This window comes from Rhinatrema bivittatum, chromosome 6 (genome assembly GCF_901001135.1).
Source record: "Rhinatrema bivittatum chromosome 6, aRhiBiv1.1, whole genome shotgun sequence".
Taxonomy (NCBI): domain Eukaryota; kingdom Metazoa; phylum Chordata; class Amphibia; order Gymnophiona; family Rhinatrematidae; genus Rhinatrema; species Rhinatrema bivittatum.
In genome coordinates, this window is record NC_042620.1 from 133,619,351 (window position 1) to 133,646,024 (window position 26,674).

Genomic DNA, 26,674 nt, shown 5'->3' on the forward strand with positions numbered 1-26,674 from the left:
TTTAACATTTACAAATGCCAACATTATGTCTGAGCAAAGAATTTTGAATCTAGATGATGCTATGTATTCATAGATATTTACACTAGCCACTCATTCCACAGTATCTACAATAACAAGTGCAGGAATAATGAATGAAAAGGGCTTAATTGTGCTTCATAAAAATTATTTGCATTCTATTATTTAATCTCAAAAATGATGCAAAAGTAATTAGAATTGGTTAGCTTGTCATCTAATGTTGCCTTCAGTGCTCTTTATAATCAGCTTTATAAACCTAGGAAATGGGCAATTATAGTGTTAGCAATAATTGTATTTCGTAGAACTGCTCTTGATGAAGTATATCTAACAGCAATTGCAGCTCTGACAGGTTGCAAGAGTTTTGAACTGTGTATAATGAAATTCAGATTTAGCTAGCCAAGAAAATAAAGAACTTTTCAAATCTATGAGCAAAACATTTTGAGATGCTTGAGCTCCCCGAGCTGAAGCAATTATTTCTTCAGAGTCTGTTATTGTTATTGTCATGTCATACAGCCCACATAAGTTAAATGTACGTTTGCTGTAACTTATTACATACAGCTAACATTCTAGATAATAACTTAAGGAGTAAGAAAAATAAATCACTACATTTTCAGCATGGCATTTTCCTTTCTCCACCATCTCATACTTAAAGCTTGTATAAAACAAAAATTCTCAGTTCAGATGTATTAAGAAATACATCTATTCCCCGATACTAAGTTCAGAGATTTATTTTAGGAAATGAATACAGTACACTTAAGAAGTAGGAAACTGATAGTGAGACCCAATAAAGACAACAGTAGCATTTGTCACTGGAAAGGACAATGATCTACGGTGGAGTCATAATGTCTAGCCATAGGTCGATGTTCCTGAAGCACAGGGAAAACTAAGATAAATGGAAAAGATGAATGATTACATTATATTAAGGCTGTTGTATCTCCCAAGCCTTAACCAAGTCTTTCACTTCATTTATCTTCCAAATTAACATAGGCAGTCTTTAGATTACCCAGTATCTCTTCTTCCCACTTTCTGATTCCTATCCTACTCAATTCTCTTTAAGAAATTTCACACATTTCTATTTGGATAATAGGGGCCACCGCTTTTATTTAGAAATGGCTGAATATACAAATGCAAGTTATTCAGTCAATTAATGTCCATGCAACCAACACAAAATTCTAAACAAGACCACTAAAGTGCATTCTGATCTCAGAATTTATTTCCTATTGTTCAATCAGTTTTCCTTGAAGTTGGACAATCTGCAATCTGCCTGTTGCACATCACTCATGATTTTATATACATCTATCATATTCTCTTCTCAGTTGTCTCTTCTCCAAGCTGAAGAACCCTAATCTGTTTAGCTTTTCTTCATACAAAATCATTCCAGCACTATGATCATTTTTGTTGATTTTCTCTGTACATTTTCTCATTCTGCTATATCTTTTCAGGAGATAGGGCAACCAGAACTATGCACAGCACTCAAGGTCTGATTACTCAAATTTAGCTGAAGTAGACAGTCAGAGGTAGCGCTTGCAAAAAGAAGTTTCTGCTGGTTATATTGAATTGGCCCAGAGAGTGTGCCACTCAAAGACCCCCCATCTATTCACCCATCTTCCAATTCTCATGGGGAAATTGCTTGGGGAGGCAGGTGTGAGGGTTCCTGGAAGTAAGGCAGGGTTGCCAGCTTCCTAGAAGCATTATCACTGACAATCTATTGCCACTCCTCTGGGAATTCTGATCCCTCCTTTCCCCCTTCCGTAGCATTTGAAATCAACGAAAGAGCCAGACTCTAAGCCCCCCCCCCCCCTTGCCCCTCTTGATGATTTGACCTATACCATGCCTTGAGGTGTGGAGTGGGGAGTCCACCATCTCATTCTTCACCTCAGGCAGTAGATTGCCTTGAGCTGTCCCTTTGCTTATCCAACAAGAATCCCAGAACAGATTCTATGAACAGCTGTATGTTATTTTAACATAAAGACAGATCTAGCTAGAAACCATTTTTGGATAAAATGGAATAATGGACTTGATTGTGAATTGAATGTGAAGTGGGTTTTGATATTTCTTTGTGGGAAGTTGTGGAAGGATGGACCCTGTATGAGTGAGAGAGGATGGTGAATGAGTCCTAGAACAACTCCCTAGAAAGTTGTGGAAGACAATATACCTACATGATGTTGTTGAATATGCTTATTTCATTGATATACCCACTGAAGTAATCTATGTTGCCCTACTATATTATCCTGAGTCCCAGAGAGTTGTGTGAGCAGGCATCAGAACCAAAAACTACCCAAGACAGCTCATTTGGACAAGACTTACACTCATTTCAAAAGAAACAGAAAAGAACAATGGTTCATTGACAGTGAAGTGGAACGATGCCATTTTCCACCACAGGGTTCAATGGACTGATGGTGGTCACTTGCCTTTTGTTGAGGACCCTATTTGGTATTGTGCAGAATTCTTTCCTTCCTGTGTATCCCTATTTTGCTGATCCTATGTAACCCAAATCCTGATGACAACAATAAACATGAGACGACAGTGGTGTTATCGTTCTATCTATGGAGGCCATGATTTAGTGTTAAATAATGGTCTTTCTCACTGGTCCCTGAGAATAACCTCATAAGCTGGAGAAGCCCCAGGATTGTGTTGGCAAAGATCTTTGGAGATGTTGATACCCTAATGGGTTCCCTGAATAATATACAAATTGAAGCTTTGATTAATAAATTGTCAAATTTTGGTGAGGGTGCTGCCATTTTGAATGAGACCACACATAGGGGCCGATGCAAGCAATATGCGGTGAAAGCAGGTGCTGAACACTCAGTGCTCACTTTCCTAACACGTCCCCAGGCACCCCTCCTGGGGGTGTCATGCATGGAAGCCTGCGAGCATCGGCCATCCACCGGTTAGGAAAATGGACGCCAAATGTATTGGCATCTGTTTCCCTAAACCACGCATAGCCAGGGATTCAAGAAATGGATGCTTGTCAACTGAGCATCCATTCCCTGCACCAGACTGCTGGCACTTTTTTTTAATTATTATTATTTTTTAAAGATTTATTCCTCCTACTTAATATCATGACGATATTAAGTAGGAGGCTGTACAGAAAAGTATTTTTTTCTGCTTTTCTGTGGTACTTTTAGGAGTGCTTAGCAATTAACACCTGCTTTGGGCATTTGCACATTTGCATTTGCATGTGATGAGCCCTATTAGTTTCACTCCATATTGGACACGCATTGTGGAGGCGCTAATCCCCTTATTGCTTAAGGGGATTAGGTAGCAACTATACAATCCGCGTCCAACTTCAGGTTATACGGTACTATTGACTGAGTGCTCTGTATTGCATCTGCCCCATAATGCTTCAGAGGCTGTTACTAAATTTCCTACTTTACACATTGATTCTGCAGCTTCTATCTTCACAGCAGTAGCACATGAATATACTGGTTTTAGAGCATATTCCTCTGACATGACCAAACATTTTACAAGGTAAAATGGACGGCTGGCGCCATCTTTAAAAATGGTGTGGGCCATCCAGTGCACCTACCATGTGACAGGGGCCGACCAATGGCACCGATAGCCCCTGTCACATGGTAAGAGCAAAGGGCCATCGGCGCCATTTTGATTAGTGGCAGCCGACAGCCCAAGCACGGGAGAATGCTCCCGGGACCCCCGCTGGACCACCAGGTATTAAAAAATTTGGGGGGGCGGAGGGTGGGGGATACTAACAAACTCATTTTAAAGGGTCAGGTTGTGTCCTTTCTTCCTGCCACTCCCCCCAATAACGATAAGAAAACCCACTAAATTAATCGTGGGATTTCCTATCGCTATCGGGGACCCCCCCGATATCTGACAATATTGAAAATATTGGACAATATTTTCAGTCATCAGATAAATGATTCACATCCCTATATATTTATGCAATTCAATTCTGGTATCTTTTTCCCACCCTTTATCTCATCTCCCAGGCCAAACTGCTGGAAAGGCAACCCCTTTCTCCCTAGATTCTACTTTTAACCTGACAGTTACCAAAGCGTGCCATCACCTATTCCAGATAAGTAATTGCTCTTATGTTCTTTTGACCCCCCACTGTTGCACGTCCTGGCCGCACTAGTGCCACAGCCAGTCCTGCTCACCTCTCTCAGTCAGATCCTGATCCATCTTTCCTTGCAGCCGCAGCCAGCTCCTCTTGCCCACAGTGCTCCATGGCATCTCTAGGCCCATTGAGGCCTTCAGATTCGCAGCGCTCCTCATACCGGGGCTCAGCATCCTCCTTGATGTTGGCCCCACCACTAGGCGCACGCGTGTGGACCACTCGGCCCTTTAAAGGGCCCAGCACGGGAAACTGGTCCGCGGTGCCCGATGATGACATCACCTAACCATGATATATAAGGCGAGGCCCTGTCCCCAGAACCTCGCCTTGGTAATCGGGTTGACTCCTTTGGTGTAGCTAGTTTGCTGTTCCTCGTTCCTGTGTTGTCCTGCTTCTTTGTTCCAGTCCTGTTCCAGAGTTCCTGCATTCCTTTCTTGTTCCCATGTTCCTGTGTTCCTGTCTTGTTCTAGTGCTCCTGAGTTCCTGTGTTCCCATGGTCCTCTCTGTGTTCCAGTGTCTGTCCTGTCTCCTAGTCCAAGTTCCTCTCCTTGTTGTACCTTCTCGGACTGATTCACGGTACTGACCTCTGCCTGCCTGACTACGTTTGACCGCTGCCTGGAACTGACCACTGCCTGCCTTCTGACTATGTTTGACTGCTGCCTGGAACTGACCCTTGCTTGCTTGACCTCGTACAGACGGACCTTGGAACTGACCCTTGCTTTGGCTGACCATCCTCAGACTGATACACTGGCTTTGACCATTGCAGGCGCTATACTCAGATACTCTGTTTGCTCTTGTGACTACCAGACCAGCCTGCTCATACACTGACTGTGGCCTACCTTCAACTAGACCAATGGGCGCTGCCTATCTCGCCCGGAGGACCTTCACTTCCTACTTCCTCCCGGAGGTCTCCGGTGATCTGGCTCCTGATCTAGCCCATCCTATCTTCACCAGCCGTGCACCTTTGTTCATGGTGGGCATACCTCTCTGCTACCTCTCTGGGAGATCCTCAGAGGCCCACCTAAGTCCAGGCAGTCCGGGTACCCAAGGGCTCAACCTGCAGAAACCCAGGGTTTCTGTTGAAGAAGCTCCAGCTAGCCTCTGTCTCCTTGTGTGCTCCGCCTCCAGGTGGCAGGTGCTCTCTTGATCCTACCAGAGGGCTGGACCAATCCTGCACCAGGCCAAGGGTTCACCTCCAGTGCAACACCCACCACCCACCAACCTGACCCTATTGTGTATAATAAATCTACAATTATTTGTGATTCCCATTGTCTTCTCCAGATTAATGGTACTTTTACAGCATAAATTCAGGAGTACACATGCCCTATTATCCATTTTTAAATTCTGAAAATTATTCTTAATCTATAATTGAATATTGGAAGCTCTATTTTATTCCTATATGTCAAATATTTCCCAAATTCTGGAAAATGTAACTATGGAACTTTTGTTCTGAAGCAAAAAATGTAATGAAACAATGTCTGTAATATAAAGAAAACAGTAAGGTATTGCTAAATAAAGTAGATACACTGTTGCTTTAACTTGGTGGGAATCATTGTTTGGATATTCCCAAAATGCACAACATTTTCTTGCATTTATGAATCACCCCATTGTTGTGTTATTATTTACTCAAGCTATTCTTTTAAGATGTTTATTATATTCATTTGCATGTACCATTTGTGACTGAAGCTGTCAGCTTTATCTTTGCAATTGCTGTACCCCATACTCTCATGTTATGTGATGCCCAAGTGTTCTTAGCTCTGTTATTCTTTCCTTCAAACCCATAGTCTCCATGTGAGGGAAAATATGTTAGTAAAGTGAAATGCCAGTATTTTCTTTGGTTTAATTTTATATATATATATATTCCTTGTATTAAAAATTTTAGCATTAGATCATTTTTATCCCTTCCCTTTCTTCAAATTATGCTGACTTTAAGCAGAAACCCTTGTTTCCTCTGAAGTTGGAAGTTAAATTTTGTTCACTATTCTTCATTCATATTTTCAAGTTGATCTGTATGATGAGGGAAGAAGGAAAGGAAAGTTTTCTTAAAGCAGGTAGTAAGTCAGATAAACACAGCTGTACTGGATAATTAGCCAATTGTGTAAATGCCAGAGATATACATTAGTGGTCATCAACTCATCAAAGATGGACATGAGAAACTGCAAAAAAAAACCCAAATAAACCTGTTGGTTTACACAGTGCTGCATTTGTGATTCTAGTAAGTGAACAGTGTCAAGTCCTGAACATCATAAATACCAGATAATAGGGATGTGAATCCTTTTTTGACGATTTAAAATATCGTCCGATATATTTTAAATCGTCAAAAATCGTTAGAGGCGATATTTAATAGGAATTCCCCCAATTTATCATCAAAAATCGTAAATCGGGGGAAGGGGAGGGCGGGAAAACCGGCACACTAAAACAACCCTAAAACCCACCCCGACCCTTTAAAATAAATCCCCCACCCTCCTGAACCCCCCCCCCCCCCAAAATGCCTTAAATTACCTGGGGTCCAGTGGGGGGGGGGGGGGTCCCGGTGTGATCTTTTACTTTCGGACCTCCGGTGCATTGTAGAAATGGTGCCGGCGCTACCTTTGCCTGACAGGGCAAAGGTAGCGCCGGCGCCATTTTGTTTTTTGTCCCCCGACGTCAGGAGCGTAGGAGATCGCTCCCGGACCCCCGCTGGACCTCCAGGGACTTTTGGCCAGCTTGGGGGGGCCTCCTGACCCCCACAAGACTTGCCAAAAGTCCAGCGAGGGTCCGGGAGCGATCTCCTACGCTCCTGATGTCGTTTTGCCGTACAAAATGGCGTCGGCCATACGCCGGCCATACGCCGTATGGCCGGCGCCATTTTGTACGGCAAAACAATTTATTTTAAAGGGTCGGGGTGGGTTTTAGGGATGTTTTAGTGTGCCGGTTTTCCCACCCTCCCCCAATTTACGATTTACACGATATTTAAAAAAACAAAACCAGAACGATCCGATTCCCTCCCCCCCCAGCTGAAATCGATCGTTAAGACGATCGATCACACGATTCACATTTCTACCAGATAACAGACAGTGAGTAAAACCTGCAGAATAGGAAAAGTTCCAGTATCCTGCATGAATAGTGCCAGTTATGAGGTCATGGCAAGACTTCCTCTAATTAAGCTGGGAAAATAATAAGCAACTAAGAGACAGTTGCTGAAAAGACACACCTCGCCTTGCACTCTTCAGTAATAACAGTTACTGTACTAATAGTTTTGTACCACTGCAGTAACAACAGGCTGCAATACAGCTTTACATACATGTACGCCCAATTTTATAACTTGCGCGTGCACACTAGTGCACCTTGCAAGCACCGACGCCCGCGGGCTTCCCCTGTTCCCTTCCCCCTAACCTAACCTTCCCACCCCTTCCCCTAAGCTTTCCCACCTTAGCCCTACTCTACCCCCCAAATTCTTATCAAACTTTTTGTGCCTACCAGCAGCCTGCCGGCACGCGATCCTCCAACACAGCGGCAAATGGCTGCTGCATCTGAGGCTTCTGGTCCTGCCCCCGTACCGCCCCTTTTTGCAAGCCCTGGGACTTAGGCGCATCGCCGGGTCTTTAGGGGCAGATTTTCAAACCAGCGTGAGCGTATCCATGTGCGCGCGCTACCCAGCGCTCACACGTGGATGTGCGATTTTATAGCAGGTGCGCGCATCTTATAAAATAGGAGGTCGTCGCGCGAGGGGGTTCATAATTGTGCACCTTGCGCGTGCCGAGCCCGCATTGAGCCGTACTGCCTTCCCCTGTTCCCTACCCCCTACTCTACCTTCCTTTCTCTTCCCCTACCTCCTCCCCGCCCTTTCCCCCCTACCTTTTCTTGTTATTTTTCTTGTTGTCGAACTTACTTCAGCGACCCCGGCAAAATGGCAAATGGCTGCTGTGCTTGAAGCCTCTGACCCTGCCCCACCCCTGGACCACCCTGCCCTACCCACACCCCACCCTGGACCGCCCCTTTAGTAAGCCCCGGAATTTAGTCATATCCTGGGGCTTTACGCACTTTGCCGGGCCTTTTGAAAATAGGCCCGTCGTGCATAAGCCGCTCTACACGCGTAAGTCCTTGAAAATCCGGCCCTTATAAAATAGACCCGGTGACCTAAGGCACTCGACGCGTGTAAATCTTTTAAAATTTGGCCCTTATAGTGTTTTGCCCCTGCAGCATTTTTAAATGAATATCTCTATATATTTCTTTATTACACAGCCACATGTAAATTTATGTCATTGCTTAGCTTCGGTTCTCTTTCTATTCTCTTCTCCTTATTGGTTATTGCTTAAATGTTGCTAACCTTCTAATTGGATCTCTTCCTGTTTGCTCCTCCTCTGACTATGTTCCCTTGCTTCTTCCTATTGGTATTTTGCCCCTTGGAATCCCTGGACGACCCTACTCCTTGTTGAAATTTCAGTTTGGAACTGGCTCTAGACAAGCTTGCAGTTCCCCTGGACAGGGCCAGCAGAAGCACTAGGAGAGCTAAGCCTGGGCCTAGGGTGCCAACCACTCATGACCCAATGAGGCAGGGTGAGGTGGCCGTTTCAGGCAGTAGAATTTTAAAGCGGCAAAAGTGCCCCTTCAAAATTATGCCCAGCTTCCACTTTAGCCTGCCGTTCTCCCTTTCTCGCCACCTTCCCGACCCCCCCAAGACTCCTGAAAACCCATGGTTGTCCAGCAGGGGCCCAGGAGCGATCTGTTGCTCCTGGACCGTCAGCTGCCACTAGCCAAAATGGAGCCGGTGGCCTTTAGCCTCTACCATGTGACAAGGGCTCCCAGTGCCATTGGCCGGCTTGTGTCAAATGGTAGGGTCAATGGATAACCAGCACCATCGTTCATTGCTCCTACCATATGACAGGGGCTGGCCAATGGCACTGGTAACTCCTGTCACATGGTAGGAGCTGAAGGCCATTGGTGCCATTTTGGTTAGTGCCAGCCGACAGACCAGGAGCGGCAGATCGCTCCTGGTCCCCCTGCTGGAACACAAGTGCTTTTTGTGAGTCTTGGAGGGGTATGGAGTGTAGAGGATTTATTTTATTTAAATTTGGGGGGGGGGGGCAGCATGTAGTCCCTGTTCCTGGAGTTGGGGCTGCAACCAGGGGCAGGGCGGGGGGTTGTCAGTGTGACCGGGGCGAAGTGGCACAAGGCAGAAGGTGCCTAGGGCACCTAATTCCCTTGCACTTGCCCTGCCCCTGGATGATCTGCAGGATCCTAGAAGCATCAATCTTTTCACCTTACTTTCTTGCTCATCACTGCTGGTTTCTGCTATCTGCTGACAGTCACAGTTTCCTCTATGGCTGCAGTCATCTGTCTGTGATTGAGCACTCAGAGTTCCTCATCACAGCTGTATCAGTTCTGTCATCTGTGCAGTTATAAGAACACAACGTAAGAACATAACAAATGCTATACTGGTTCAGACCAAGGGTCCATCAAGTCCAGTATCCGGTTTCCAAAAGTGGCCAATCCAAGTCACAATTAACTGGCAAGTATCCAAACGTTAGATCACAAGCTACTATTGCTTACTAATTACCATAATAGCAGTTTATGGATTTATACTCGAGAAACTTATCCAAACCTTTTTTAAACCCTGTTAAACTAACTGCTGTAACCACATCCTCTAGCAATGAATTCCAGAGCTTAAGTATGCGCTGAATGACAAAGAATTTTCTTTGATTTGTTTTAAATGATCTACTTGCTAACTTCATGGAGTGCTCGCTGGTCCTTCTATTATCTGACAGAGTAAATAACCAATTTTAGATTAACATGTTCATGTCCTTTCATGATTTTGTAGATTTCTATCATATCCCCCCTAAGTCGTCTCTTCTCCAAACTAAACAGCCCTACTTCTTTAGCCTTTCCTCATAGGGAAGCCATTGCATGCACCTTATCATTTTGGTCACCTTTCTCTGCACTTTCTCCAGTGTAGCTAAATCCTTTTTGAGATGTGATTACCAGAATTGCACACAGTATTCAAGATTCAATCTCACCATGGAGCGATACAGAGGCTTTATGACATCCTCCGTTTTATTTTCCATTCCCTTCCTACTAATTCCTAACATTCTGTTTGCTTTTTTGATCGCCACAACACTCTCGACTGATGATTTCAATATATTATCCACTATGACGCATAAATCTCTTTCCTGGGTGATAACTCCTAACATTGTGTAACTACAGCAAGGGTTATTTTTCCCTATATGCATCACTTTGCACTTGTCCATGTTAAATTTCATCTGCCATTTAGAAACCCAGTCTTCCAATCTCACAAGGACCTCCTGCAAGTCATCACAATCTGCTTGAGATTTAACTACGCCGCATAATTTTGTATCATCCGCAAATTTTGTTACGGAAGCCGGCCTCAGAGACCCGTGACCAGCTCCCTGCACCTACCAGCATCGCTCTACCTCCTTCGCCGGTCCCAGGACCCTCGCAGCGGCAGGAAACTGCTGCCAGCACACCCCGCCATGCTGCCCTGCTGCTGGACCTCCTTCGCCGATGCCGCGGCGCGGCCTGGATGCTGCCGGGCCTTGCTCAGGCCTGCCAATTGACCCCCAGCCTCCTACACGTGCGTGCGCACCATGTGTCCCTATTTAAAGGGATCACCATGGGAGGAGGCGGGGCCTCCCCTTCTGGGCCTCAGACTATTTAAGGCACAGCATGCTCCTCAGGCCTTGCCTTGGCTACTTGGCTCCTGTGTCCTGACTTGGAAGCCCGTTCCTGCATTTTGTTCTGCTTTTGGATCCTGCCTAGACCCTTGCCTGCCTGACTATGAGATTCGCTGCCTGCCAAGACCCATACCAGTATCTGGCCTCAAGATCCGCCACCTACTCATCCTGTGCCAGCCTCCGGGTGCATGTCTACGGTTTCCTTCAGCTCGACCCCTGAGACCCCCACGTAAATCCAGATGGCCCCGGTACCCAAGGGCTCAACCTGAGGGGAACGAGGGCTGGTATTGGTGAAGCCCCAGTGGGGTCCCAGATCTTCCTCAGACTTTCCTGTCGATGGCAGGAACCTGTGGGGTTCCTCCCCACTGGTGGTACCAACTCCTTCTTGGCCCAGGGATCCAAGTCCTTAACAAATGTGATCCCTTCACTCATCATACCCCTTTCCAGATCATTTATAAACATATTAAAAAGCACTGGTCCAAGTACAGATCCCTGAGGCACTCCACTGTTTATCTTTTTCCACTGTGAAAACTGACCATTTAATCCTACTCTCTGTTTTCTGTCTTTTAACCAACTTGCAATCCACAAAGAACATTGTCTCCTATCCCATGACTTTTTAGTTTTTTTCAATACCATACTATTCATAGTGAGTGTCAAACTGTTTATCATTCCATAAATATTTTGGTATTAAAATTTGACTTCTCTCTGACTTTGTAAGTGTAAGTGCTGATTGAGGGGGAAAGAAAGTACAAATATTGGCCCTAGAGGCTGAATCCCCCACCTGAGTGTTCCAAGTATAAGGCCTGCCAGCTCTATACTCCACCCCTCCACCCCTCCCCCAAGACCTTCAAACATTTGAAAAAAGTATACATAAATTGGCAGATTGTCGCCCCTCCCCTCCCAGTGGCACATTTTTTCCATCTGCACAACAATGTGGCTCTCATGTTTCAAATGCTGCTGGATTCTATTCAGGTTTTAGACTTGTTTCTCCAACAGGGAATTTGGAATAGTCAGTGATGAAGTTGGGCTTCTTGGTGCCAGGGAGCAGGAGAAGTGATAAAATGTTTTTGGAACTCCCTCAGCAATAATTTTAGAAGATGTTTGGAAAGCTACTCTTATCAGAACCATAGCCAGGCAGTTTGGCACCTATGGCCAAGTGAAAAGCTGCGTTCTCACCCATTTCATAAAACATGACACTATGAGTTAGAAGACTGTCAAATGTTTGTACAGCAATGCCCAAGGCTGGTGCAAGTATGTTAGGCATCCTAGGCAAACCTTAGAGCCCTGCACCCCAACCCATCTTGTCACACCTCCCTACACACAATTTAAAATGATTAATTTATAATTACATATTTTACATGAAAAAGGATATTCAAAGTATAGTTTTCTGAGATAAAACATCATTTACAATATGTATGTTATATTTACATGTATAAAAAAAGACCTTTATTGAAACTTGTCCGACTCTGGCCGAGTATCGCTCTTTGTAAGAGATGCCTCAGGGGCTATGCATGTCATCAGGGTGAATTTTGCGACGTTCTGTCTGCTGCGCTATATGAATATTAGGGATGTGAATCGTTTTTTGACGATTTAAAATATCGTCCGATATATTTTAAATCGTCAAAAATCGGGGGAGGGCGGGAAAACCGGCACACTAAAACAACCCTAAAACCCACCCCAACCCTTTAAAATAAATCCCCCACCCTCCCGAACCCCCCCAAAATGTCTTAAATTACCTGGGGTCCAGTGGGGGGTCCTGGTGTGATCTTCCACTCTCGGGCCACGGGTGCGTTGATAGAAATGGCGCCGGCGCTACCTTTGCCCTGTCATATGACAGGGCAAAGGTAGCGCCGGCGCCATTTCTATCAACGCACCCGTGGCCTGAGAGTGGAAGATCACACCGGGACCCCCCCCCCCCACTGGACCCCAGGTAATTTAAGACATTTTGGGGGGATTCGGGAGGGTGGGGGATTTATTTTAAAGGGTCGGGGTGGGTTTTAGGGTTGTTTTAGTGTGCCGGTTTTCCCGCCCTCCCCCGATTTACACGATATTTAAAAAAACAAAACCGCGACGATCCGATTCCCTCCCTCCCAGCCAAAATTGATCGTTAAGACGATCGATCACATGATTCACATCTCTAATGAATATAGCATTTGTGCTCAGTTTGATCTATATCTTCAATTTAGATAGGCTTGAAGAGAATTCTCATTGCTCACAAATCAGTAGTGGGTGCCTATTACAGCAGCAAATCAAGATGTGCTCAGTAAATGCTTGTGTAATCCTGATCGTGTCATTGAGTTGTCTGGCTTGAAGTATTGTGAACACATTTCATTTTTTGTATGAGGTTTCGCCGGACAGCATAAAACAAGCTGCAGTATACGTTCAGGGAGTGCTGCTGCTGTCAATTGCAATACAATAAACTGTCTATATCAAAAGAACACTAACAGCCAGCATACAACCCTACCTATGAAAAGGCAACACTGCAAACACTACAACAGGCCCTAAAACTCCAATACACCCCTATTAGCAAAACAGAACAAGCCAAGGTGCTATGGATCTCTGTACAGAAGCTACAAGCTAGCAGAATACCTCACCTTAATCACAGATGCAGAACTCATACAGAATCTCACCATATATAGAATAAAGAGACCATAAACTATAAATAGAAAAGTGAAGACAAAAACAACTGGAAATCGCAAGAAGCCAGAGTCTGTATGCAGTGCAACAATTAAAAAAAAAAAAAAGATTACCATTCCTCATAAAACATTAAAATCAAGAAATATACATTTCATCAATATTAATAAAACCACATGAATAAAGATTATAATTCAAAACAGCTAATGAGAGCAATAACATCCAACAATTAAAATATAAAAACATTTTCTGAACAGCAATAAAGTATTTTAAACAGACACATTAAAACAAATAAGGATTTTCAAAATTTCCCTGCTTTCCATACCTGAGAACTATTGATTTGTGTGTTGGGGAAGAGTATAGTGAAAGAAGTATACTTCCGTCCACCTAGCCATGATGGTGAGACTGACAGTGAAATGCTAAGAGAAACTAGGGACGCTAACCAAATTGACAGTAATAATGAGAGATTTCAATTACCCAAATTTTGACTGGGTAAATGTAATATCGGGGCATGCTAGAGAGATAAAGTTCCTGGATGGAATAAATGATAGAGTTATGGAGCAATTGGTTTTAGGGATGTGAATCATTTTTTGACGATTTAAAATATCGTCCGATATATTTTAAATCGTCAAAAATCGTTAGGGCCACGATACAATAACAATTCCCCCGATTTATCGTCAAAAAATCGTAAATTGGGGGAAGGGGGAGGGGAAGGGGGAGGGCGCGAAAACCGGCACACTAAAACACCCTAAAACCCACCCCCGACCCTTTAAATTAAATCCCCCACCCTCCCGAACCCCCCCCCAAATGTCTTAAATTACCTGGGGTCCAGTGGGGGGTCCTGGTGTGATCTTCCACTCTCGGGCCACGGGTGCATTGATAGAAATGGTGCCGGCGCTACCTTTGCCCTGTCAATGGCGTATGGCCGGCACCATTTTCCGTACGGAAAAACGATTCGCGGCAGGAGATCGCTCCCGGACCCCCGCTGGACCCCCAGGGACTTTTGTCCAGCTTGGGGGGGCCTCCTGACCCCCACAAGACTTGCCAAAAGTCCAGCGGGGGTCCAGAACGACCTCCTGCAGTCGAATCGTGTTGGTCTATGGCCGGCGCCATTTTGCGCCGCCATTTTGCAAAATGGCGGCGCAAAATGGCGCCAGCTGAAGACAACATGATTCGATTTCAGGAGGCCGTTCCGGACCCCCGCTGGACCCCCAGGTAATTTAAGGCATTGGGGGGGGGGGTGCGGGAGGGTGGGTGGGGGATTTAATTTAAAGGGTCGGGGGTGGGTTTTAGGGTGTTTTAGTGTGCCGGCTCACGATTTTAACGATTTTCACGATACTTTAAACACCCAAACGGAAACAATACGATTCCCTCCCCCTCCCAGCCGAAATCGATCGTTAAGACGATCGAGGACACGATTCAAATCTCTAATTGGTTCAGGAACCAATGAGCGAGGGAGCAACTTTAGATCAAATTCTCAGTGGAGCTCAGGTTTTGGTGAGAGATGTAACGGTGGTGGGGTCCATTGGCAATAGTGATAATAATTTGATCAAATTTGAATTAATGATTGGAAGAGTGACAGTAAGCAAATCCACAGCTCTAGTGCTGTACTTTCAAAAGGGAAACTTTGATAAAATGAGAAAAATAGAAAAAACTGAAAGGAGCAGCTACAACAGTAAAAAGTGTGCAAGAGGCATGGTCATTATTTAAAAATACCATCCTAAAAGCACAGTCCAAATGTATTCCACACATTAAGAAAGGTGGAAGGAAGGCAAAATGATTTTGCTGGTATGGTTAAAAGGTGAGTTGAAAGAGGCTATTTTAAACAAAATATCTTCATTCAAAAACTGGAAGAAGGATCCAACAGAAGAAAATAGGATAAAGCATAAGTGTTGGCAAGTTAAATGTAAGATATTGATAAGACAGGCTAAGAGAGAATTTGAAAAGAAGTTGGCCATAGAGGCAAAACATCACAGTAAAAACTTTTAAAAATATATCCGAAGCTGAAACCCTGTGAGGGAGTCAGTTGGACCGTTAGATGATCAAGGGGTTAAAGGGGCAATTAGAGAAGAAAAGGCCATCACGGAAAGATTAAATGATTTTTTTGCTTCAGTGTGTACTGAAGAGGATGTTGGGGAGATACCCGTTTCAGAGAAGGTTTTCATGGGTAATGATTCAGATGGACTGAACCAAATCACAGTGAATCTAGAAGATGTGGTAGGCCTGATTGACAAACTGAAGAGTAGTAAATCACCTGGACCAGATGGTATACACTCCAGAGTTCTAAAGGAACTAAAAAATGAAATTTCAGACCTATTAGTAAAAATTTGTAACCTATCATTAAAATCATCCATTGTACCTGAAGACTGGAGGGTGGCTAATGTAACTCCAATATTTAAAAAGGCTCCAGAGGTGATCCAGGAAACTACAGACCAGTTAGCCTGAATTCAATGCCAGGAAAAAAATGGAAAGTGTTCTAAAGATCAAAATCACAGAACATATAGAAAGACATGATTTAATGTAACAAATTCAGCATGGCTTTGCCTAAGGCAAGTCTTGCCTTACAAACTGCTTCACTTTTTTGAAGGGGTTAATAAACATGTAGATAAAGTTGAACCAGTAGAAGTAGTGTATTTGGATTTTCAGAAGGCATTTGACAAAGTTCCTCATGAGAGGCTTCTAGGAAAAGTAAAAAGCCATGGGACAGGTACCGATGTCCTGTCATGGATTACTAACTGGTTAAAAGACAGGAAACAGAGTAGGATTAAATGGACAATTTTCTCAGTGGAGTGGGGTGGGCAGTGGAGTGCCTCAGGGATCTGTACTAGGACCCATGCTTTTCAATATATTTATAAATGATCTGGAAATGAACACAATGATGGGCCGATACAGTACAGTTCGCTCCGACGGAGCGCATTGTTAACCCTCGATTGGATGCGCGTTTTTGATGCACTAGCATTACCCCTTATTCAGTAAGGGGCCGAAAACGCGCATCCAACCCCCCTGAACCTAATAGCGCCCGCAACATGCATATGCATGTTGATGGCCCTATTAGGTATTCCCACGCGATTCAGAAAGGAAAATGTGCATCCAAGCCGCACATTTTACTTTCAGAAATTAGCGCCTACCCAAAGGTAGGCGCTAATTTCTTCGGGCACTGGGAAAGTGCACAGAAAAGCAGTAAAAACTTCTTTTCTATGCACCCTCCAACTTAATATCATGGTGATATTAAGTCAGAGGTCCCGAAAGTTTCGAAAAGTAAAAAAAAAAAAAATTTGAAGTCGGCCCTCGGCTTGCGGGTCTAAAACCAGACGCTCAACTTTGCCTGGCGTCCGGTTTCCGAACCTGTGGCTGTCAGCGGGCTCGAGAACCGTTGCCGGCAAAATTGAGCTTCGGCTTTCAAACTCGCTGACAGCTGCCGCTTCGGTCCAAAAGGAGGCGCTAGGGATGTGCTAGAGTCCCTAGCGCCTCCTTTTACCTGTCTTTACCGCCGGGCCTAATTTGCATACTGAATCGCGCGAACAGGAGAGTGGCCTGTGCGCGCGCCAGGAGAGCGGGCATTCGCCCACTCTCCCATGGACTTTACTGTATCGGCCCGTGAGTGAGGTAATCAATAGGGATGTGAATCATTTTTTGACGATTTAAAACAATCGTCAGATATATTTTAAATCGTAACAAATCGTTAAAAGTCACGATACAATAGAAATTCCCGCGATTTAGCATCAAAAATCGTAAATCAGGGGAGGGGGAGGACGGGGAAAACCGGCACACCAAAAAAGCCCCTAAACCCACCCCGACCCTATAAAATGAATTCCTTACCTTCCCCCACCCTCCCGAACCCCCCCCCCCAAAGCTTTTTACGAGTACCTGGTGGTCCAGTGGGGGCACGGGGACCGATCTCCCGCTCTCGGTCCATCGGTGCCATTTTGGCTGCCACTCAAAAATGGCGCCGATGGCCCGATAAAAAAAAAACCCACCCAACCCTTTAAAAATGACCCCTTAGCTTCCCCCACCCTCCCGAGCCCCCCAAAACATTTTAAAATTACCTGGTGGTCTAGTGGTGGTCCCAGGAGCGATCTCCCGTTCTCAGGCCATCGGCTCCCACTCATAAAGATGGCGCCGAAGGCCCTTTGCCCTTACCATATGACAGGGTATCCGTGCCATTGGCTGGCCCCTGTCTCATGGTAGGAGCACTGGCTGGCCGGCGCCATCTTTAAAGATGGCCGCCACCATCGTAAAGATGGCTGCTGCCATCTTTAAAGATGGCGCCAGCCATCCAGTGCTCCTACCATGTGTCAGGAACCGGCCAATGGCACGGATACCCTGTCACATGGTAAGGGCAAAGGGCCATCGGCGCCATCTTTATGAGTGGCAGCCGATGGCCCGAGAATGGGAGATCGCTCCCGGGACCACCACTAGACCACCAGGTAATTTTAAAATGTTTGGGGGGGCTCGGGAGGGTGGGGAAGCTAAGGGGTCATTTTTAAATGGTCGGTGGGTTGTTTTTTTTATCAGGCCATCAGCGCCATTTTTGAGTGGCAGCCAAAATAGTGCAGATGGCCCGAGAGTGGGAGATCGGTCCCCGCTCCCCCATTGGACCACCAGGTAATCGTAAAATGTTTTTGGGGGGTTCGGGAGGGTGGGGGAAGGTAAGGAGTTAATTTTAATGGGTCAGGCCTCACTAAAACAAAAAATAACGATGTGAATCAGAACCAATTCCGATTCACATCACCCACATCACTCACGATCAGATTTTTTCCCCCCTCTAGCCGAACCCGATCGTTAAGACGATTGGGCACACGATTCACATCTCTAGTAATCAAATTTGCAGATGATACAAAATTATTCTGAGTAATTAAATCACAAGCGTTTTGTGTTAAATTGCAGGCGGACCTTGTGATACTGGAAAATTGGGTGTCCAAATGGCAGATGAAATTTAATGTGGATAACTGCAAGGTGATGCATATATGGAAAAATAACCCATGCTATAGTTATATGATATTAGGTTCTACATTAGAAGTTACCACCCAGGAAAGAGATCTAGGCGTCATGGTGGATAATACATTGAAATTGTCGGCTCAGTGTGCTACAGCAGTCAAAAAAGCAAACAGAATGTTAGGAATTATTAGGAAGGGAATGGTGAATAAAACAGAAAAGGTCATAATGCCTCTGTATCATTCCATGGTGAGGTCGCACCTTGAATACTGTGTACAATTCTGGTCGCTGCATCTCAAAAAAGATATAGTTGCGATGGAGAAGGTACAGAGTAGGGTGACCAAAATGATAAAGGGGATGGAACAGCTCCCCTATGAGGAAAGATTAAAGAGGCTAGGGCTTTTCAGCTTGGAGAAGAGATGGCTGATGGGGAATATGATAGAGGTGTTTAAAATCCTGAGAGGTCTAGAACGGGTAAATGTGAATCTTTTATTTACTCTTTTGGATAATAGAAAGTTTAGGGGGCACTCTATGAAGTTAGCATGTGGCACATTTAAAACTAATCGGAGAAAGTTCTTTTTCACTCAATGCACAATTAAACTCTGGAATTTGTTGCCAGGGGATGTGGTTAGTGCAGTTAGTGTAGCTGGGTTTAAAAAGGTTTGGATAAGTACTTGGAGGCAAAGTCCATTACCTGCTATTAATCAAGTTGACATAGAAAATAGCCATTGCTATTACTAGCATCAGTAGCATGAGAAAACTTAGTTTTTGGGTACTTGCCAGGTACTTATAGCTTGGATTGGCCACTGTTGGAAACAGGATGTTGGGCTTGATAGACCCTTGGTCTGACCCACCAGTATGGCATGTTCTTATGTTCTTATGCTCTAAGATTGTTATAGATTAGTAGGCAGAGAAGAGGTTTGTTGTACACAAGTTTTCCGCTCTCTCACACACATATGCTCTTTCTTTCTCACACACAGACAAGGGTGTGTGCTGTCTCACACACACATACACATATGTTCTCTCTCACACACATGTACAAACACATTCACACACTTGCTTTTTCATTCTCTCACACATGCTCTCTCACACATACACATACACATACACACACATGCTTTCTCATTCTCACATAATCTCACACATACACACATGCATGCATGCACATGCTGTCTCTCACTCTCTCATACACACACACACACACACACACACTCTCTCTCACTTTCCCCCTCTTGAAACAGCAGCAGCAATCTCCTTCAGCCCTCCTGGCCAACAGGATTTCTTCTTAGGGCCGATCAGTTCTTGCCAACAGTTCCTTCCTGCAGAGCAGGTCGCACCATTCCTTCTCCTTCTCATAAGGCCCTGCAAGTGATTCTGGCAGGGCCACAGCACTGCTCCTCCTCCCCAGTCCCCACCGGCAATTCTGGCAGGGCCACTACATTGCTCCTCCTTACCAGGCCCTATCAGCAATTCTGGCAAGGCCATGGCATTGCTCCTACTCCGCAGGTCCCACCGGCATTTCTGGTAGGGCTGCAGCATTGCTCCTCCTTCCTAGGCTCCACTGACGATTCCAGCAAGGCTTCAGTTTTGCTCCACCTCCCCAGGCCTCACCAATGATTCTGGCAGGGCCGCGGTGTTGTTCCCCTTCAAGACTCCATCAGTGATTACTGCAGGGCTGTAACACTCCTTGTCCTAATCAGCCCTCCCGGCCATGCTACTGATTCATGTGGGACCACCACACTCTTCCTCAGGGCAACATCACCGACAGCACTATGGTACCCTTCAGGTAGCGGTGCCTATGGCCAAGGCCATATTGGTCATAGACAAGCTATGGCTCTGACCCTTATTCTGGCTATCAAAAGCTTAATGTTTTTTTCTTTCAATTTTTATCCAAGATCTTTGATTAAAGACACTAATCTAGCATCAGTGTTGGGGCGGGGTGGGGTGGGGGGGATGAGGAGGATACAAAGCAAATTTTATACAGATACAGGATGAGTTGTGCATTCTCCAGTCTGTTAATTCTGTTATTTAGGAGGATAATTTTCAAAACATTTCCAGGGGTAAAACAGCACTTTACCCATGGAAAGGAGTCTTCAGAAAATTGTCTGCAGTATGAAGATGCATTCCAGAGAGCCTGGTTGGGGAGGTGGTTTGCATCTGCATGCATAGTTCTGAATTTTCTAAAACTACTCACAGCGGTTAACAGGTGTTGAGGGGTGCAAATAGTTTTTCAGAGATAATTTTCAAAGTGAATGTAAGTGTCTTATGTTACGTGGGGGGGTTTTGTGTGCCCTTGGGCCGCGGCCCAACCCCAGACGAATCCAGGACTGAACCGAGGGTTGGCAACGTGTCCCAGCATGGCAGAGACACGGTCTTACCCTCTGCCAGGCCTGCAAGCTCCCAAGGCCAACAAGATGATGTTGGAAGGTGAACAGTCCTCCAACCTTTCCAAGCCCGTTCGGACCTACCGCTTAGGATCGTCATGGAGCAGCAGGCCAGCCTGAGGATGAGGGCAGACGGAGGCCTTGACACGAAGACATGAGACTATGACTAGGGCAAAGACATCACAGATGAGGGCTGATGCGAAGACATGACATCAAGGCTGATGCGAAGACATAACACCAAGTTTGATGCGACGGCATCACAGACGAGACGAGGATGAAGTCCAGATGAGATGAGAAGCTGGGAAGGTTAGACACTGGCACTGTCTCTCAGGGTGCCCTACACAGCCCACCTTCATGGGTGGACCCAATGGGCTGGTCGCGGACCACCCTGTCCCACTGCATGCCCTACACAGCCCGAGGAGGCTGGTCATGGACCATGCGGAGAACGGGACAAGCGCAGGAAGGAATCCAGCCGAGGCAGGACTTCGACGATGGAGCCGATGTCATCTGGAGCACCACAAAGGCTGGCAGGACAGGACGGCTCAGGAGCGCAGGACAAGAGTCCACTGCCGGCATCTCCACAGACAGAGACGTCTCACCCAGAGATCCAAGGCCGGCAGAACGGAAGACTCAAGAGCACAGAATCAAAACATCAAGGAGGGCTGGAACACCAGGAAGCGGAACATCAGATGACGAGACATCAGGAGACCTGGACGAGGACCTCAGGCAACGAAGACATGGCAAGAAGCAGAAGAGATGAGACGAGGAGCTCCATGAAGAACACAAAGGACCTGACGGAGCGCTGGAAGGCAGAATCCTCCAGAAGCGAAGTAACTCCAATGCAAGGCGAAGATGGAATGCAGGAACAGCCCTTTTATAGGGCTGGCACAGGAAACAGTCTCAAGGTGGGGCCCAGGGCATATCCGGCCGTGGACCCGTTAAATCTTGAAGAGAGGTGCAGCCATGTGCCTAGGAGCAAGAAGCAGGAACTGTGCAGGACCGTGGACAGCGGTCCTGCACCAATGCCGATGTTAGAAGCAGGGCTGGGCCTAGAAGCAGGCCCTGATGATGGAAGCGGCTCCTGCCGCTGCAGGAGGCCCTGAGGGCGGCTCCAGCTGCCAATCCAGACCGGGGCTTGTGGCCTCCAGCCGCGAAGATGATCAGGACGTCGGCAGCGGCTCCATGCCGCGTTGGCAAACGTTGGTGGCTCCGTGCCGCACTGGAGCAGGCAAGATGGGTGGCCTCCGGGCCGCAAGAGGAAACTGAGTCTATGGCTCTGGCCGCGGTGAAGGCCCGACTTCGGCCGCGTCCAGCCGCGTCGGGAGCAGCAGCAAAGCAAGGTGAGGAGCCTGCTCACGGGGAAACCCGCGGGCAGAGTTCATAGCACCTGCATTGAAAATTGGTGCAAAATCTGGGGGTAAAACTTATGCATGGATTTTGTTCCAGGCAGGACAGTTACAAAATTAATCCCATAAAAGACAGCCATAACCTTCACTGGAAATTGGAAACATTAGAAAATTCAGCAAAGTCTGAAAATCATCTTTTAATTAATTTTCCTTGTGTTCAGCATGTACCAGCTTTGAGCTTTTCAAGTGCTATTTGATTGAAGTGCTTTTAATGCCTAAAAAAATCTATTCCACCCAATACAAAGGTGTATTGTTTGCCATACCAAAGTCAAGGTCTGTAACTCAAGGTCAAAGCTTGTATAACTATAGAAGAAGAACTTTTATTTTTAAATCAGGTTTGGAATCTGGTGAAGAAATGATCTTGGGAAAAGCAATGCTGCTTATGATTTTCATTCTTGAGCCTGATAGAAGTTGAGGTTAAAGATTTTTCTTTAGTATAAATTACTTGTTTCTTTGCATCGGTGTCTAGGATAAATTACTAGTAATCAGTTGGCGAATGTACAGCTTTGTACCAGGAAGGGGAAGGATAGCAAGTGATTTTGATATCTGCAAATTAAATAAATTCCTGGGGCAGCTGGATTAGTAGCATCATATTTGATCTTGTGATAATTATTTCTACTTGCTCTGATGTATTTTTATACCGTAAACAACAGGAGTCTACAAAGGAAGCTAAACTACATGCCTCTTAGATTTATAAATAGATTTTGAAGTCTGAAAAAAAAACACTTCATACTTCCAAGAAACAAATAAACATGTAAGTAGACTTTAACAGGGATTCAGAGTATGGAGGTAGAAGTTAGATTCCACAGGCTAGCTAATTTTACTTGTAGGTCAGTTGAGGAAAAAGTAGGGACTTTTGTAAGTCTTTCTCATTCCTTTTCACCAGGTAACAGACACACCGAACAGCTGAAGGATGGCTGAGAAACACTATCGACAAAGCTGTTGACACTGTTATTATTTCTACTGTTTTCTAGATAGATGTCATGAACCAAATGGAAGAACTGGTCCAGTGTAAAAGATGTCTATAGATCAACTTTCTCAAGAAATAGATGGCAGAATTCAGAGAGGAGGTGACAAAGCTGAGATACATCTGGGAGAATGAGGACCTAGTTCAGGAACCAGTATTCAACTTTGGAAGAGGAGGAGGAGAAATCATCCCAGAATGATGAGGAACCAAGATATGCAAACTCCAAAGCAGCGGGCTCAACAACCACTGCACCAAGAGGGTGGAGGGTAGTGCTGTTTGAATAATAGAGATGTGAATTCATGAGAAACAAAATAGGAAATAACAACATTTCCTATTTTGTTTCATTTCATTCTCAAAACAAAATGATTGAAAATTTCATTGGTTTTCAAGTTTTGTTTTGAAAACCACAAAATAAAAAAAATCACCCATCGGGGCTAAATTCAGGTCCGAGGCTGAGGCCTCACTTAGGGGCGGATTTTCAGAGCCCTGCTCGCGTAAATCCGCCCAAAACCGGGCGGATTTACGCGAGCAGGGCCCTGCGCGCCGGGAAGCCTATTTTACATAGGCCTCCCGGCGCACGCAGAGCCCCGGGACTCGCGTAAGTCCCGGGGTTCTCCGAGGGGGGCGTGTCGGGGGTGTGTCGGGGGGCGGGCCCGGTCGTCGCGGCGTTTCGGGGGCATGTCGGCAGCGCTTTGGGGGCGGGTACGGGGGCGTGGCTACGGCCCGGGGCGGTCCGGGGGCGTGGCCGCGCCCTCCGTACCCGTCCCCAGGTCGCGGCCCGACGCACAGGAGGCCCGCTCGTGCGCGGGGATTTACGCCTCCCGGAGGGAGGCGTAAATCCCCCGACAAAGGTAAGGGGGGGTTTAGACAGGGCCGGGCGGGTGGGTTAGGTAGGGGAAGGGAGGGGAAGGTGAGGGGAGGGCAAAGGAAAGTTCCCTCCGAGGCCGCTCCGATTTCGGAGCGGCCTTGGAGGGAACAGGGGTAGGCTGCGCGGCTCGGCGCGCGCCGGCTATACAAAATCCATAGCCTTGCGCGCGCCGATCCAGGATTTTAGCAGATACGCGCGGCTCCGCGCGTATCTACTAAAATCCAGCGTACTTTTGTTTGCGCCTGGAGCGCAAACAAAAGTAGGCTATTTGCGCGCCTTTTAAAATCCGCCCCTTAGGGAATTGGCCAAAGCCCAAAGCAGAGGCCTTGGCCTATGCCCAAATGTGATGATGGCATCCTAGGCTGGAGCCTCTGCCTCAGCCCAGGCAGGAGGCTGGAGCCAAGCCTTCATACGCTTCATCCTCTTCTTCCTTTTTTCTTCTTTACAATGATGACATCCTTTGGGTATGTGCCGGAGTTAATTAATTCTGGTGCCTCCCTCTTTAGCGGAGGGTTCCACAACAAAATTGCACCCTCCGCTGAGAAGGGAGGTGCCAGAATTCTTTAACTCCGGTGAGTCGCCAGTGGATGCCATCAATGTGAAGAATAACAAAGAAAGAAGAGGATGATGCATAAGAGAATTGACTTGTTTTCCAGGCCTGGGCCAAGACCAAGGCCCCAGCATCTGGAACTGACCTCTGAACCATGCCCAGGCTTAAGGGCAAGTCTGAAGCCCGGGCATTGAGACAGCCTCCAGACAATGCTCCTGTGTTGGGCCTTGTCCTAGGCCAAGGCTGAAGCCCCAGCATCCGGCCTAGGCCCTGGGATTGGGCTTAGGCTAAGACATTGGGCCCAGGCCTTGAAGTCTGGGCTTTGTGTAGAGCCTAGGCCAAGTTTCCGGTGACTCCCATGGCCTAGGCCTTCGCAAGGCAGAAGCATCAGCCTAGGCCTAGGCCTCATCTTTGGATCTCCCCTGGACCGGGTAAATGGATGCTTTGGAGGATCCTGGCCCCAGCATTTTTCTGGATGGCAGGAATGGTTGGTAGGGAGGCCTCAGGAAGTCTTGTTTCTTGTTTTTTATCTGCTTTTGTTTTTTTTTATGTATATTTTTGTTTTCTAAACTCAAGAAAGTGAAATAAACATTAAACAAAAAAAAAAATTGAAAAATAACACCCCAATAATGAAATTAAAAAATGAAAAAAAAAAATTTACCACTGTGCACCCGTATTGATTACTCACTTTTGAGGGGCATAGAAGCATTCATATGCCACCAGACATGTTACCCTGAGAAGTGTGTTGTGTGCCAGGTGCCAAAATCCAAGACATTATGGAGAGATAACTGAAAACTGTCACACACACTTTAAAAAATGAAGACAGTAAAAGCCACATTATTCAACATGACTGGGGAATAGTCCATGCCAGTTAATTGAATATGCTGGTTATCTGAGAATGTCTTTTTCTCCCACTCCCCCATGCTGAATAATATATTGAAATCGTTGGCCCAGTGTGCTGTGGCAATCAAAAAAGCAAACAGAATGTTAGGAATTAAGAAGGGAATGCAAAATAAAACGAAAGATGTCATAATGCCTCTATATTGCTCCATGGTGAGACCGTGCCTTGAATACTGTGTACAATTCTGGTCACCGCATCTCAAAAAGAATATAGCTGCACTAGAGAAAATGATGAGTATAGTATAATAGGGGCTGATGAGTAAAGATGGCGCCGGCCATCCAGTGCTCCTACCATGTGACAGGGGCCGGCCAATGGCACGGATACCCTGTCACATGGTAAGGGCAAAGGGGCATCAGCGCCATTGTTTTTTTTTAGAACAGCTGATGCCTGGGAACAGGAAATCTTTCCCCGAGGCCCCCCTGGATCTCCCCTCTCCCCGAGGCCCCCCTGGATCCAGTTTATCAGCAAGAACTGGCAGTGCAGTTTCTCCCTTCCTTTGCTAAGCTGAGGACCTAACTCTGGAGAGCATACTGAAATAAATCCTTCTCCCTCAAAACTAAAACTACACTGCCTCCTAGTCACAAGATCTAAACCCCCTCCCCCTCCCTGTGCCAAACAGACTGCCTATTCCTGCAAGCCTCTAGGAGAGGAGCAGTATTGAATGGCATAGTTTGTAATGCTGGCAACTAAATAGGACTGGGGACTAGGGCCACCTGGTGGAGACCTCATAGTCTCTACCAAGCTAGGAGGGTGGCCTAGGAGAGATGCCAGGCATCCATACAACTTCTTACAGAGCAAGGGGTTGGAATTTAGGATTGCCTGAATCCACTCAGGCACTCTTTCTTAATCAGCACGTCTATATCTTCCTAAAGAGGTTGGGGCTGTTCAGCTTGGATAAGAGACGGCTGGGGGGGGGGGGGGGGGGGGGATGTAAGAGGTCTACAAATTATCAGTGGAATAGAAAGATAAATGTAAATTGATTATTTATTCCTTCAAAAAATGCAAAGATTAGGGGATACTCCATGAAGTTAGTAAGTAGCACATTCAAAACAATTCAGAGAAAATTATTTTTTAATCAATGCCCAATTAAGCTCTGAAATTCATTGCTGGAGAATGTGATTAAGGCAGTTAGCTTAGCTGTGTTTAAAATGTTTTGGACAAGTTCCTGTAGGATAAATCCATAAACTGTTATTCACAAAGTAGTCATAGGGAATAGCCACTACATATGACTGTCAATATTTGAGATCTTGCCAGATACTGTGTCCTGG